Source organism: Nomascus leucogenys, chromosome 15 (assembly GCF_006542625.1).
Source record: "Nomascus leucogenys isolate Asia chromosome 15, Asia_NLE_v1, whole genome shotgun sequence".
Classification (NCBI taxonomy): domain Eukaryota; kingdom Metazoa; phylum Chordata; class Mammalia; order Primates; family Hylobatidae; genus Nomascus; species Nomascus leucogenys.
In genome coordinates this window covers 7252228-7266301 of record NC_044395.1, presented here as the reverse complement: position 1 = coordinate 7266301, position 14074 = coordinate 7252228, and positions in this window count along the sequence as shown.

The window sequence follows — 14074 nt, the reverse complement described above, 5'->3', positions numbered from 1 at the left end:
GGTTAGTATCCTGGAACTGGTAAAAGAGGGGAACTGTAGTTGACTCCATTCTGAAGATAACTGTAGTGTAACAACTTTCCTTTTTCCAAAACCTCAGCGCTATCTTCTTCTGCGTTTGCTGTCCTTACACCAAAAACCTCCCTGGCTGAATTGCCCTGAGAGAAGAATACCTCCCCATTCCTATATGGTTGATAAAGGAGTAGGTGTCTCTCTTTCTTGGGTGTAGATAGGAGCATGGGGGCTTTGAAGCACCTCTGTACATTTTTAAGTAAATCCCTTTCTTGCCCTTATTAGTTGTCTCACCCCTGCTTTCCATGGTACCTGGTGCCTTTAATTCTTGATCCCTCCCAGGACTCTATAGGGCACATTGGCCTGCCATTATTGCTGGTATTTCTCTTTGTAGATCCTTAGTTTTGCTTTTTCTCCACTCTGCTGAGTAACTTATAAATAAATCTTCCATCTGTACAGAATACCATTGTTGGAGGCACAGAGACTTCCTAATATTTCGAACGAAGGACTCTGGAGACAAGGCTTTCTGGAATTCCGTAAGGCAAGGCCCATCTAAGCTGATAATGCCACACCTACCCCAGTGGCACAGATCCCCCTGGAGCCTGCCACTCAAGTTCCTTCCTGACTGCCCTCTAGCTTTTCCAGGGCAGGTCTCTGCCTAGCTCTGGGTACTGTGTTTGTTTCTTGTCAAAGATCCCATTGTGCGGATGGTGGTGCATGGGAGGTGGTCATTTCATATCAGGCGTTTTAAGAACCCTCAAAGGTCAGAGACACACAAATCTTTAAATATCAACATTTTAAACTCTATTACTAATCATGTCCAGCAGGAGATGTTTTTGATGTTCACTGATTTATGATACTGAATGTAATAAAAGGTAAGATAGTGGCACTTTAAAACAATTATTCTATGCCTTCAAACTGGGTTTCCTCGACTTAGGCCAAATTAGTGAATTTCTTCAGTAGCCACACATACTTCTTGGGCACTTTCCATGTGGTGGGCAATGGCTATATAAAGAAGAAGACATAAATATAGGCATAATTGCTGCCATGATATTGAGGAACCTTGGCTTGGATTCTCAAAAAAATATATGCATATGGATTTTAAGCATGTTTTGTAACCTTTTTTTCCCCTAAATTTTCAAATAAAACAACAAGAATTCACCAAAGATGTTCCTGAGAGGGAATATAGGATTGTTCTGTTTTTAACCTATTCTATATTCACTGTTCAGCTAGCTTTATTTTTATGCAGTGACTCACAAACTAACACAGATCATAAGTGATAACTACTTGAGTTGCCAAAATGTTTATTTTTTAAATTTTCACTCTCAATTTTCTTTGTTTGTATTTCATGTATCTCTGATTGAAAATGAAAAAGCATTTTAATTAAAAGCATTGCTGCAATGAATGATTCATTGCTTTTAAAAAATAAACAGATGAGAGCGAATAGTAAAATAAGAGCTTTCACCTTATTTTGCTAATAAACGATGAAAAAATATTGACCTTAGATAGAAGTCTTGTATCAAATTTGAGTCAACAATTAAATCAATAATTAATAATCAGGAACCAGCTAATCAGAAATCTAGAGGACATAGTTAATGTTGGTTATAAGTAACATGTCCAAAATCCAAATACTTAAATTAGGAAGCAAATTACCTTTGATAGTGTAGATTTATCATTTGTGATTGACTTAATCAATCCTGTTCTCCTCCTGGGGACAATGGAGAAAGGGTGTAGAGGTGAAGGCAGGGAGAGTATAGTAAGCTTTATTGGGATATTATTTATATTGAATGCTAAACAGTCAACACCGATGAAAACACATGCTAAAAATATAAACTGTACATATGTATATACATACATGCATATACGACCTTCAGTGGTATTTCTAAAAGTGTGGTCCACAAATTACCTGCATCAAATTCGCTGAGATGCTTGACAAATACTGATTCTTGGGATTTATTCCCAAGTATTCCAGTTTACGTTTCTGAGCCTGGGGTCAAGAAATTTACATGTAGACAAATGATCTCTGGGTGGTTCTTATGTACAATTGTATTTGAAAACCACCCGTGGGAGAGGATAGAGGACTCATGAGCTCATCAATGGAATTGTTCTATTTGCTGAAGTAAAGAAATCCTGGGAAAGCGAAAGGAAATATGCAAATCTGTACAGTGCATTCGGTAGAGGGACTGTAATCTCTTCCCTATTCAGACCTCATTTCCTTTCTCAACAATGCCTTCTGCTGTAATCAGAAACTATTCACAGAGCTGTTCCTTCTGTTATTTATTTGTGTCTATCAGCTTCATGTACAGAGGAACAGGCTCTGGAGCAGACACACATGACCTACTCTTGCCTTCCCTTTTCCCCATGAAAGGATCTGCAGTGGACCATTGATTTTGAGTTGGTTCAGAATAGAGATGACACAATTAGTCTTAATTTAGGCTGTATAATTGTATTCATTACCAATTAGGAGGAACATTGTGATATACAAACACATTTTCCTCCAAATTCTCCTGTTACATTAAATAATTTAGGATTACCAAAAAACATGAGAAGTATTCTTTTACTCCCCCCAACCCGACCCCCCACCCCTTCAGCCCTGGCCCAACTAACATCCTTGAAATTGGGTTAATTTTCCCTAGATAACTTTACTTTTTCTCTTCTTATTTTTAGCTTGAGCCTTCTGGGCTTTGTTGTGAATTACAGCCTCCCGAAGCAATGAGAGCTTTCAGCCTTCTCTGAGACTCTCTTTATGCTGCTCTTACAGACATACATTCTCACTAAACCCTGTTCCTCACATTTCTAGAGCAAGCAACGTCCACCCTCTTACAACACTCTCTTGCCTCCCTGGATTTATGTCTCACCTGAGTTCATCACATCCTAGCTTCAGGGTGTATTTCCTAATGAAATTTTAAAGTGGGAAGGCCATTCCATTGTGCTTAAGAAACCAAAATGAATTTTTACATTTGTGTGAAGAATACCAAAGCTCTTCTGCAATGCTGACAGAAGGAGGGGTGGGGAGGGATGACAGGTGACACTGCTTTGTGTATTGGTAGAGGCAGAAGTGAGATGAGCGGGGTTTAATTCAATTCTAGGCACAGTTTGAAAAAAGCAGCAAGGAGCTGGATAGAAGACGAACTGTTGACTCAGACTGTGGATGTCTAAAAATAAGTCATCTTTGTCCTTGTAGGTGAACTTGCTGAAGAGGCAGTGAGGTCTAATCACTTAGAATTGGGGCTCTGGTTTCAGATTACCTGGGTTTAAGGTTCTGACTTGAACATTTGCAAGTTGTGGGCCTAGAGCATGTTGTTTTATGTCATTGCTCCTCAGTTTCCTCTTTTGTGCTGTGAGATGGGTTATCATCCCTGCCACATAGGGTTGTTGGTGGGATTAACTGAGATAGTTGAGTTTCAGGATCTGGTACCTAATTAGTGCTGAGAAATAAACATACAATTCGAAGCACCCCAACCAACTAAATAGACCATCTCTTCTTGGCCAAGGGGACCCCAAGAAACCTTGAAAACTGAGTTCTTGGCCATGATGAAAAAGGAGATTGGACACGTCTTGTTCTACCCCTCCCTCCCTTACTAACCACCCTTTGGACTTTCTTCCCTAAGGGCTAAACAGAAACTAGCCCATTCAAAAGACTTCACCACTGATATCAACCAATGCCTGATGCTGCCCCTCTTTTTTGCCGTTTTCACCCAACAACCAACCAACGTTCCTTCCTGATGAGAGATCACTGACCATGGAGGGGTTCTGGCCAGTCCATGGAGGATGTGCAGTGAGAGTTTTCATGTCCTCTGCTTCAACTTTTCACATCAGAGGGCTGAAAACGTCACCCTTGGATCATGCTAATGCCGCCATTTTTTGAACATGGGACCCATGAAGGGGCATGAACCTCTTTTGCTCATGCGCATGTTTCTCCTTCCGTGAGTATTCATGACTCCTCCCCTAGCTTATTAAATATGGCTAGTCAGCATAAATTCCTGTTCCCTTTGCTCCTCCCTCGAAGTGTCTGTTGCTGGCTTCTGGTGGCAGACTTGTGCTTCCCAGCTGTCAGAATGGCCATGCTGCAGGCGGCAACCTTTCGTGAGAAATAAAGCCCTCCCTTTCCAAATTGCTGAACCGCATCATGCTTCAGTTGTCAGTGCTCAATAAGTTTGCACCAATCAGGCTGTTCTGATTGTTGCTTTGACTCTGCCATCCATTATGGTAGCCATACCCACCTGACTTTTGGTGGCTGCAAGCCACAACTTGGGCCCTGACACTCTGAGACCCAACTGCTGCCATTGCACTTAGATTTCCCAGTTCCATGGCTGCATTCTCACTGTAAGGTCTGGCCTTCAGAGAAGAGCAATTCCAGGGCACTCTGAAGTTGCTGGGACTCCCCTCACTAATTCATGTCTCACAGTTGAAGTGAAAGCTGTCTTCAGGACCTATCCAGGGTGGATATGTAGGCCTTCAGTGACAAAGCCACTCTAACACTGAAATCTCTTTAAGCATTTGAATTATTTCCTTTACAGTAAACCAAGGCAGGTCTGGCCTTTCCAGCTCACTCACTCTGGGCCACTTCTTCATCCATGTTTCAGCAAAATAACTAAACAAACTGTTGGAGCCTTTTCAAATTCTCTAGATGGAAATAGTGAATGCAGATTCTCTGCTTAGTGGGCCCATATCAGTTAATTTTGCTTGATTCAACTCTATATTTCTTCTACTATTATCCCACTTCTTTAATTTCCATTTCCACAAATGCTCCCTGGATTTTTGTCAGTATACATTAAAAAACTCTAGTAGTTTTTTTGGAGTATAGCACCCTTCCTCCTGAGTCACACTCTGTAGCTCACCTTTTGGGGTCTACTGGAACTGAAATCTAGTTTTAGGTCTAGAAACAAAGAAGGATGGGGAGGTGGGGAGCCCTAAGGAGAATCAGCATTGTCTTGCCAGGCAACTGCCTCCGTGGAGGCCATTACTGTTTTCTCAGGCAATTCCGAGTTAATTCCCTCAGATGGGGGTAAAGAGGCTGATGCTATTTGGGATGGAGAGGCTGCTTCACCTGGCAAAGATGTATCAGAATTTAGGCACTCAATATCATTAGTTCCATCAGGGTCCTCTCACACATCCCCATTCCAACTTTCAGAATTGCATTCCTGTTTTTTAAATTTATTTATGTGGAACAACGTGATATTTCAATGCAGGTATAAATTATGTAATGATCAACTCAGAGTTATCAGCATATCCTTCTTATTAATGCCCTCACTTATACAATAGACACCCAGGGAGGCTGGGAATTCAGTTGACATGGATAATATTCTGAGTTTGGTTTCCAGCAATCTTAGTATTGTGGCTACAGGAGATAACCACCTCTTTCAGGGCAGACATAGGTGCTTTCAAGTCTTTATGCAATCCTAGAGCTGAAGATTGGACTCCTTGAACTCTTCGTTTTCTTTCACTATTTTGTCCAGCAACATTAGGAGCAAGCAGCCAATCTCACTCTACTTGTTAGTGTGACAAAAATATTTGAAAGTATCATAGACATGATTATTTAGATTCTTGCCTCTTATAGGTGTTCAATAAAGTATCCATCTGTGCTATGTTGCGTAGTTTTATTGCCAGATCACACTAATGACCATCAGTGCTCTGTTTACTGTAAGTCATTAGTGTTTCTAAATCTAATCAGATTAGAGAGCCAATGCCAGAGACCTCAGAACCAATTCAGGAAATTTATTTTGAAGATGCTGTTTTTCTTAGGACCATTCTCAATATCAAAATCTATCTTAGTCAGCCAAGGCTGCCATAACAAAATAGCAGAGATGGCTGGACATCCAAAATCAAGGTGCCAGCACGCTTGTTTCTGGTGAAGAAAATATATCACACCTGCCTACCAACACTTGCATATCTTTTATGAATATCTTTATTTTTTCTTCATATATTTTAAAAAGGCATGTCTTACTGAAAATCACTATCAAACACTATTGCTCACTATCTCCTTGTCTTGCAGATGGCTGTCTTCTTACTTTGTTCTCACATGGCCTGTTCTCTGTGTGTGCATGCTTCTGGTGTCTCTTCCTCTTCTTATAAGGGCACTAGTCCTGTTGGAATTAGAGTCCCATTCTTATGATGTCATTTAACCTTAATCATCTTACAGGCCATGTTTTCAAATACAGTCACATTGGAGGCTAGGTCTTTGACATACAAATTTGGAGGGGAACGCAGTTAAGTCCATAACGTGTTGGCATGGGAAAAATGTTCAGTAAACAACAAAAGCGATAGTGTGTAAAATTCCTTTTTACAAAGTCAGAGGTCTGAGAATATTTACATTTCTTTATAAGCAATAATCCCATGAAACCAGTGGAGCAACTTCCAGGAGTCGTTAATTCAAAATGATATTTACAGGGTACTTATCTGAGAACTAGACAGAAGTCCATGCCTAGTGATTGTGCTCAAGGAATACTGGGTTTTCAGCACTCTTCTATGTCAGTTTTAAACATTTTTGTGGAGAGTAGAAATCAACACAGAATGTCATTTTGTTCTCAAGCGTAACACAGGGAAAACTGAAGCCACTTCGCTTGTTTTGACTCACAGAGAACTGAAAGTCTAATAGCTGAATAGTATTAACAATGATAATAGAATGATGATAATAAAATAGCCACTTAGTGGGGACTTATTTTGTGCCACATACTGTGTTGCATGCTTTTCATATATGAACAGTATTTCCTACAGACACATTCAACAACACAGTTCTATGAATGATAAGATAATGAGGCTTAGCTATTTGCTCAAGACCAAACAGCTCTTATATAGTAGATGTGTGAAACAAATCCAGACCCAACTGGGGCTGAAGCCCAGAATTTAAACTGGCCACATTCCCTAATCTGTTCAATGGATCCTTACAAGACAGAATGCCTTTTTAAAACATTTCTCATTGATTTTTAAAAAATAAAATTCACATCTTATCACATTATTCAATAATATACTTGGAACCCAAAGATCTCTCTCAATTAAGCATTCATGCCTACCAAACTTATTGTGAGCATACACTGTGTCCTAATAAATTTTACACACTTAAAGTAGATAAAGTGAAATCTCAGTGGAGAAAATTGATCACACCTGCCTATCAATAATTGCATATCTTTTCTGAATATCTATTTTTTCTGCATATATTTTAAAGAGGCATGTCTCACTAAAAATCACTATCAACAATGAATTAACAACTCCAAAGTTACCAAGAATATTTTGTATTCTATAAAATATTAAGAAATATTCTCCAAAGTCACAAAGAATATTTTGTATTCTATAAAATATTAAGAAATATCTCTATCTGTACTGCGATCACCTTCTTGTTCCGAGAATCCTTTTTTACAGTGGATTCTAAGTATTTCTGATTGTATGACTCTGTAAAAAATACACACACAGCTCTGAAACTTGTACTCTTTGTTTATTTTTCTTGGTCCAAGCTACCAAGCTCTCTCTTGCTTATAATCTGCAATAGCCTCCCTTCTTCCTGCTCTTTTTTATTTTTTTCTTTTGAGACGGAGTTTCGCTCTTGTTGCCCAGGCTGGAGTGCAATGGCAGTCTCTGCTCACTGCAAACTCCACCTCTTGGGTTCAAGCAATTTTCCTGCCTCAGCCTGCCAAGTAGCTGAGATTACAGGTGCCTGCCACCATGCCACCATGCCACCACACCACCACGCCACCACGCCACCACGCCACCACGCCACTACACCACCACACCAGGCTAATTTTTGTATTTTTAGTAGAGACAAGGTTTCACCATGTTAGCCAGGCTGGTCTTAAACTCCTGACTTCAGGTGATCTGCCGGCCTTGGCCCCCCAAAGTGCTGGGATTATAGGTGTGAGCTACAGAGCCAGGCCCTTCCTGCTCTTCTTATTTCTTCCCCTTACAGCCTATTTTCAATATGGAAGCTAGAAGGCTGGGCATGGTGGCTAATGCCTATAATCCCAGCACTTTGGGAAGCCAAATTGGGAGGATCGCTTGAGGCCAGGAGTTCAAGACAGTAGCTAGAATGATCCTTTAAAAATGTAAATCATATCGTGTGGTCAAAATCTTCAATTGCATCCCTTCTAAACCAGATTAAAATCAAATTCCTTGCTGAGGTCTACAAGGCCTTGCGTGATCTGGCTCCTGCTTGCCTCTCTCACCTTTTCTCCCACCTCCTGCCACCTTACTCACAGTACTCCTCTGATTTAGCCACATCACTAGCTTCCTTGCCTTTCCCCATGTCAGAGCTGTTCCTGCCTCAAGGCCTGTGCTCTCACAATGTAGTCTGCCTAGATCTTTGCCTGGTTCACTCCCTCACATCACTAAGGTCCAAAGGCCAGATCTTCAAGGAGGATTTATTCAACCTGACCTTCCTAAACTAGCCTCTTCCCATCAGGCTCTAGTCCTGTTCTGTCTGCTTGATCCATTGGTTTTGTTTTTTGTCTTTTACTTTATATCATTTATCATCACTTGATATATATTTATGTGTCCACTTATTTTCTATCTCACCACATGGAGCCTGCATGGGAGCAGAGATTTTATCATTTTTGTTCATACCTCTATCTCTGTGGCTAAGGCAATATTTAACACATATAAGATGCCTGACTTTGGTGAGCAGATGCATGAGTAAATGAATAAATGTATTTTCTACTGAGTCACAAATTATGTGTATCCTAAAACTTGCATCAAGTGGAAATTCTTTTTAAAAAAGCCATAAAAATAAATACAAATATAAGTTCTAATATGTTCTTCTGTAGCTTAACGGAGTGTTTTGTTCACCTTTGGGGTATTCTTGGACATGATATGGGTCTGCCCTTAGTTCTGGGCCTCTTTGTCTGATTGCTGCCTGTACTCACCCTTTTAAGTGTGACATAGGCAAACCACCCTCTTCCAATAGAAGTTGACTTGCTGGGCAAACTTTTAAATTGAAGCACTTTCTGTCTTCAGGCCTTCTTATACCAGTTATCTTCTTCTAATGTTCAGCATCTGGTTTTGCCCTCTTGAATTTGACTGTGTCTTCCTGTGGCTCAGCCTCCTGTGTATTCCTCTGAATTCTCAGTCCCCACAGATCTAGAGAGGAATCCCCTCTGTCATCCATGCTGTCAGACCAGATAATAATATAAAATTTAAAGAAACGATGTGTTTTTTAATTTTACAGATTAAAACATTTAAATCAAGTGGAAAGCAAGATCAGAATAAACTTAGGAGAATGACCACACCTACAATTTTTTTTGCATTTAACTATGTCTCAGAAAAATATAAAAATCCACCTTTTAAAAAGTAATTTTTATGAAGAAAGATTAATAATCATGTATGTATAAGTCTGATCTTGATGTGCTATTAAAATTGCACTTTCTGTTTTAAATATTAGAGTCAAAGAATTGATTTACCGATATGATGAACTAGATGTCCAGAGAAAACTTCTATGGCCTGCAAAGCCCCAAGCCAAAATTTTAATCTGAAATCACTCTTGATTGAAAATGCCCTTGTTCACGGCAGAAATGAAGTCAAATCCTCTCTACAGAAACTGTACTTTAAATATAGTCTTTAAAATTTCAAATAGATAAAGTTCCAAGGAAGAGGCTAACAATCATAAGTTATAAGATAAATAAGGAAACACGCCACCATGAGAAAGAGTCAGCAGAAACATCAGATCACAAAATCAGATCCAAAAAGAAGATAGATATTTGTAAAATAGCTATAAAGTATGGTATATATGTTAAAATATATGAAAGGGCAATTAAAATAAACTAATGAACAATGGACATTAAAATAAACCACTACTTGATTTTTTAAAAAAGATAACAACTAGAGAGAAAAAGTTTAATTATTCAAATAAAAATTTATGGAACTGGCTAAATAGCAGATGAAGGAATTAGTAACTAGTATATGAAACTAAGGAAATAATTTAAAATAAATCACAAAGGAAAAAGTAATGGGATATATGAAAAAGAAGAGACATGGAGGATAGGGTGCCAAAGTCCTAGGAAACAATAGAACAAATTGGATAGAAGGAAATGTTTTGTAATTAATGAAAGATATAGACCTTCAGATCTAGAGAGACTAATGGATCACACACTACAAAGATGTGCAGGAATCCACCACCAAGAGCCCTTAATAGGAACATGCAAAACACAAAAGTCTATCTTGGAAATATGAAATGCATTTGCAAGAAAAGACAGATTCCCTCCAAAGGGATGTGATTTGCACTGCCGGCTGACCTGCCATAGCAACGGTGGAAGCCTGGAAAGACTGCAGTATCTTCAAATTACTGAGAGGCAAGGATGGAAAACCCAGAAATCTACGCAGAGTGGAACTATCTTTCACAGAGGAGAGTGAAATATATTTTCAGATAAAAACTGAAAAACTTTATCAAGAACAGATTTTATTCAAGCAACTTTTAAGTCATTTGCTTTAGAAAGAAGAAATAGGACTGTAGGAGGAAGCTATGAAGACAAAAAGAAGAAAAACAAAACAAAACAAAATGGAGAGCACATGCGCAGATGCACAAAATGATAGTAAACAATAATTGTTCGGGTAACAAAACAAATAGACTAGAAAGCAACTATATATTTGATCAAAGCAGATATGTTTCTTAAAATTTCTAGGGTAACAACTAAAAAAGTAAGAATCAAGTGTGTAATTTTCAAACAAGAAAACTAAAAACAAATCAAAAATCTCTCTATCAAAAATCCATAATCCTCCATTTTTGCCAGAGGATGGCAGAAATTGAAGAAAAGAAAAAGAAGAAGAAAGAACAAAATAAAACGGTAAAAATTATTTCAAATCTATTACTAATTACATTAATGTGTATAGACATAACTCGCAAGTTAAAAGGCAATGCTTGTCAGAGTAGATTAAAAATATCCACTTATATGTGACTTAGTCACATATGTAAAGCATGAGCTCCCATGCATGTAGAATATTAAAAAAGAAAATATAAAAATGCTAATAAAAAGAAAGATCCTGCTAGTATGTTAATATCCAACAAAAGGCAATTTGTAATAAAAGGCATTATTTCAGCTAGTTTCTCCATACTGATTAAAGTTTAAATTCAGCAGGAAAATTCTGAACTTGTATATAACAATAGCATAATTTTATAGTTGCAAAGCAATACTCTACAGAATTGCCAGGAGGAAGTGTTAAATTGACCATCATATGAGAGATTTTTAACACACTTTTCTCAGGGATCAATAAAACAGCCAGGCAAAAAGTGGGAAGGATATAAAATATGTGAAGGAAAAACAAAGACATATGGGGAAACTGCACCCGGTAATTGGGAAAAATGCTTTCTTTTCAAGCATGCATGGATTATTATTTTTTCAGTTGAAGAATCATTATCACACAGAACATACTGCTTAGCCATCTCACAAATAAGTTAGATATCTGTGACAACAATAATCTTAAAAATATGATTGTATATTTTTGAAAAACACATTTTAAAATAATTTATGACTCAAAATAGAAAACATTTGGAAAACTGGAAACACTGAACAATATGATTATAAAATACTATCTCTAAAACGTAGGCATTTCTGCTAAAATGGTAATGAGAAAACACAAGTTTAAATATCTGTAATAGAAAAGAAGAAAGCATAAATGTATTGAACAGAAGGAACAATTTAAGAAGATAAATAACAATAAAATAAAACCAAAGGAACAAGAGGAAAAGTAGAATTAAAGTTAAAAACAGAAATTAATAATATTGAAAATATGGAAAAAAATGGATAGAGTGTACACCCCAAAATCTGATGCTTTGCAAAGCCTAATAAAGTAGACAAATTTCCAGCAGGATTGATCAAAATCAAAAGAGAAGACACATGTGTTAGGCCGTTCTTGTGTTGCCATAGAGAAATATCTGAGGCTGAATCATTTATAAAGAAAAGAGGTTTAATTGGCTCACAGTTCTACAGGCTTCATACGAAGTATGGTGCTGGTCTCTGTTTCTAGCAAGGCCTCAGGAAGCTTCTAATCATAGCAGAAGGCTATAGGGAGCCGGTGTGTCACACCATGAGAGAAGGAGCAAAGGCAGGGAAGCGGGGAGGTCCCAGACTCTTTTAACAACCAGATCTTGCACCTCGTGTGAACTAACTGATCGAGAACACACATATAACCAAGGGGACGGTGTTAAGCCGTTCATGAGGGGTCAGTCCCCATGATCCAATCATCTCCCATTAGGCCCCACCTCCAACAGTGGGAATCCCATTTCAATATGAGATTTGGAGGGGGCAATCACCCAAACCATATCAGCATAAATTACCAGTACTAGAAATTTTAAAAAGGTCCACAAGGACAGATACACCAGAAGTTAAAGAAAAGTAATATTATGCAGAAGTATGTACAAATAAAAAATAGGAGTAAAATGAGAAAATTCTTAATAGTAAATTAACAAAATAAGCTAAGAATGCAAATACATTGAGCAGTAGTTAAAAAATTCACTGGAAATAGAAAATACAGATATTTTCAATCATTTTAAAATTATTTTAAGAATAGGAAAAAATAAGAGAAACTTTTTTATTTGATTAAAGGTACTTATTGTAAAAAAATTAACAATATGGTGAAACATTGAAAGCATTCTCTTAAAATACAGGAAGAAGATAAAAATAACCAATATTGTCACTTCTGTTTAGCATAATAAGAATTATTCTAATATTCAAAAGTCATTTAAAAATGAGGAATTCAAAAAAAACTGTTATTTGCAGACAGTATGACTGTCTTCTTAGAAAACTGAAGTCAAAAAACAAAAAAAATTAAAAATCCACAAAACAATCAGATATTTTGAACTATAAAAACTTAGCAATTTTGACATATTTAAATTCATTGGCAAAATAATGCTCTATATACCATTTTACATAAGGAGGACACTTTGTAAAAAGCAATAAAAACATATAGACCCTAAGATTAAATCTAATGAAAGATAAGGAGCCTAAGAGTAAATATATTTGAGGTTAATGTGATATAGAAAAATATAAATCATAGCAAAAGATATTTTTAAGGTCCTATATAAGTGGACAGATATGCTGATAAATAGAAATAATCAATACAGTCAAAATATCAATTCACCCTAAACTGACACATAGGTTAAATACAATTCTAACCCAAAACCTACAAGAATTTTATTAAACCTGACAAGGTGATTCTAAAATTTATTCGAAGAATGAAGTGCCAAGACTCCATTCTGAAAAAAAAAATAGTCTTTTTTTTCCTCCTACAATTTGTCATGAGTTTTTAAGAATCACAGACAAGTTGGCAATGAAATGGAACAGAGAAACAGACGCTCATATGGAAACTTAAAATATGATGTAGATGACACACCAGAACTTAATATATAATGGAGATTATATCCAGAGATGGAGTATTTATTTATTATTATTTTAAAATCCACATGAATCAAGGGCTGTAATGTGAAACACGACACTATACAACTTTAGAAGACAACTATAGGGAGATATTTGAATAACCTCATATAGGCATGATGTACTGTAAAGTCCCCAAAATACAAACCATAAAAGAACATTGATAAATTTAACTACAGTAAAGGTAAGAACTTCTGTTCATCAAAACAGAGCATAAAGAGAGTGAAAAGGTAAGCCAAAAACTAGGAGAATATATTTGCCATATGTTAGTGACAAATGGTTCATATGCAGAATATGTAAATAGTTTCTCAGGGTAAACTGTTTAAAAAGCAAGCAATCCAATAGAAAAGTAATCTAAGAATATAAAAGGTTACTCTTGGATTATGTAAGTATAAGAATTCTCAATTCCATTAGTAAAACAAAGAAAAAATTAAAACTATGAGATAACGTTTTGAAAGTAAATAAATTCTAAAAAATAATGTCTCTCAGTATCAGTATTGACCTTGCAGAGCAATATGGAGTCTATTACGCTGCTGGTGCGGTTGTAAATAGATACAACTATTTGAAAGCAGTTTGCTACAGTCTCAGAAAATGAACACATGTACCCCATAATCTAGCAATTGCACCACTAGATGTATACCCTGGAGAAACCTTGCACATGTATAGAAATGATATAAATGTATAACCATAGCAGCAATTTTTACAGATGGAAA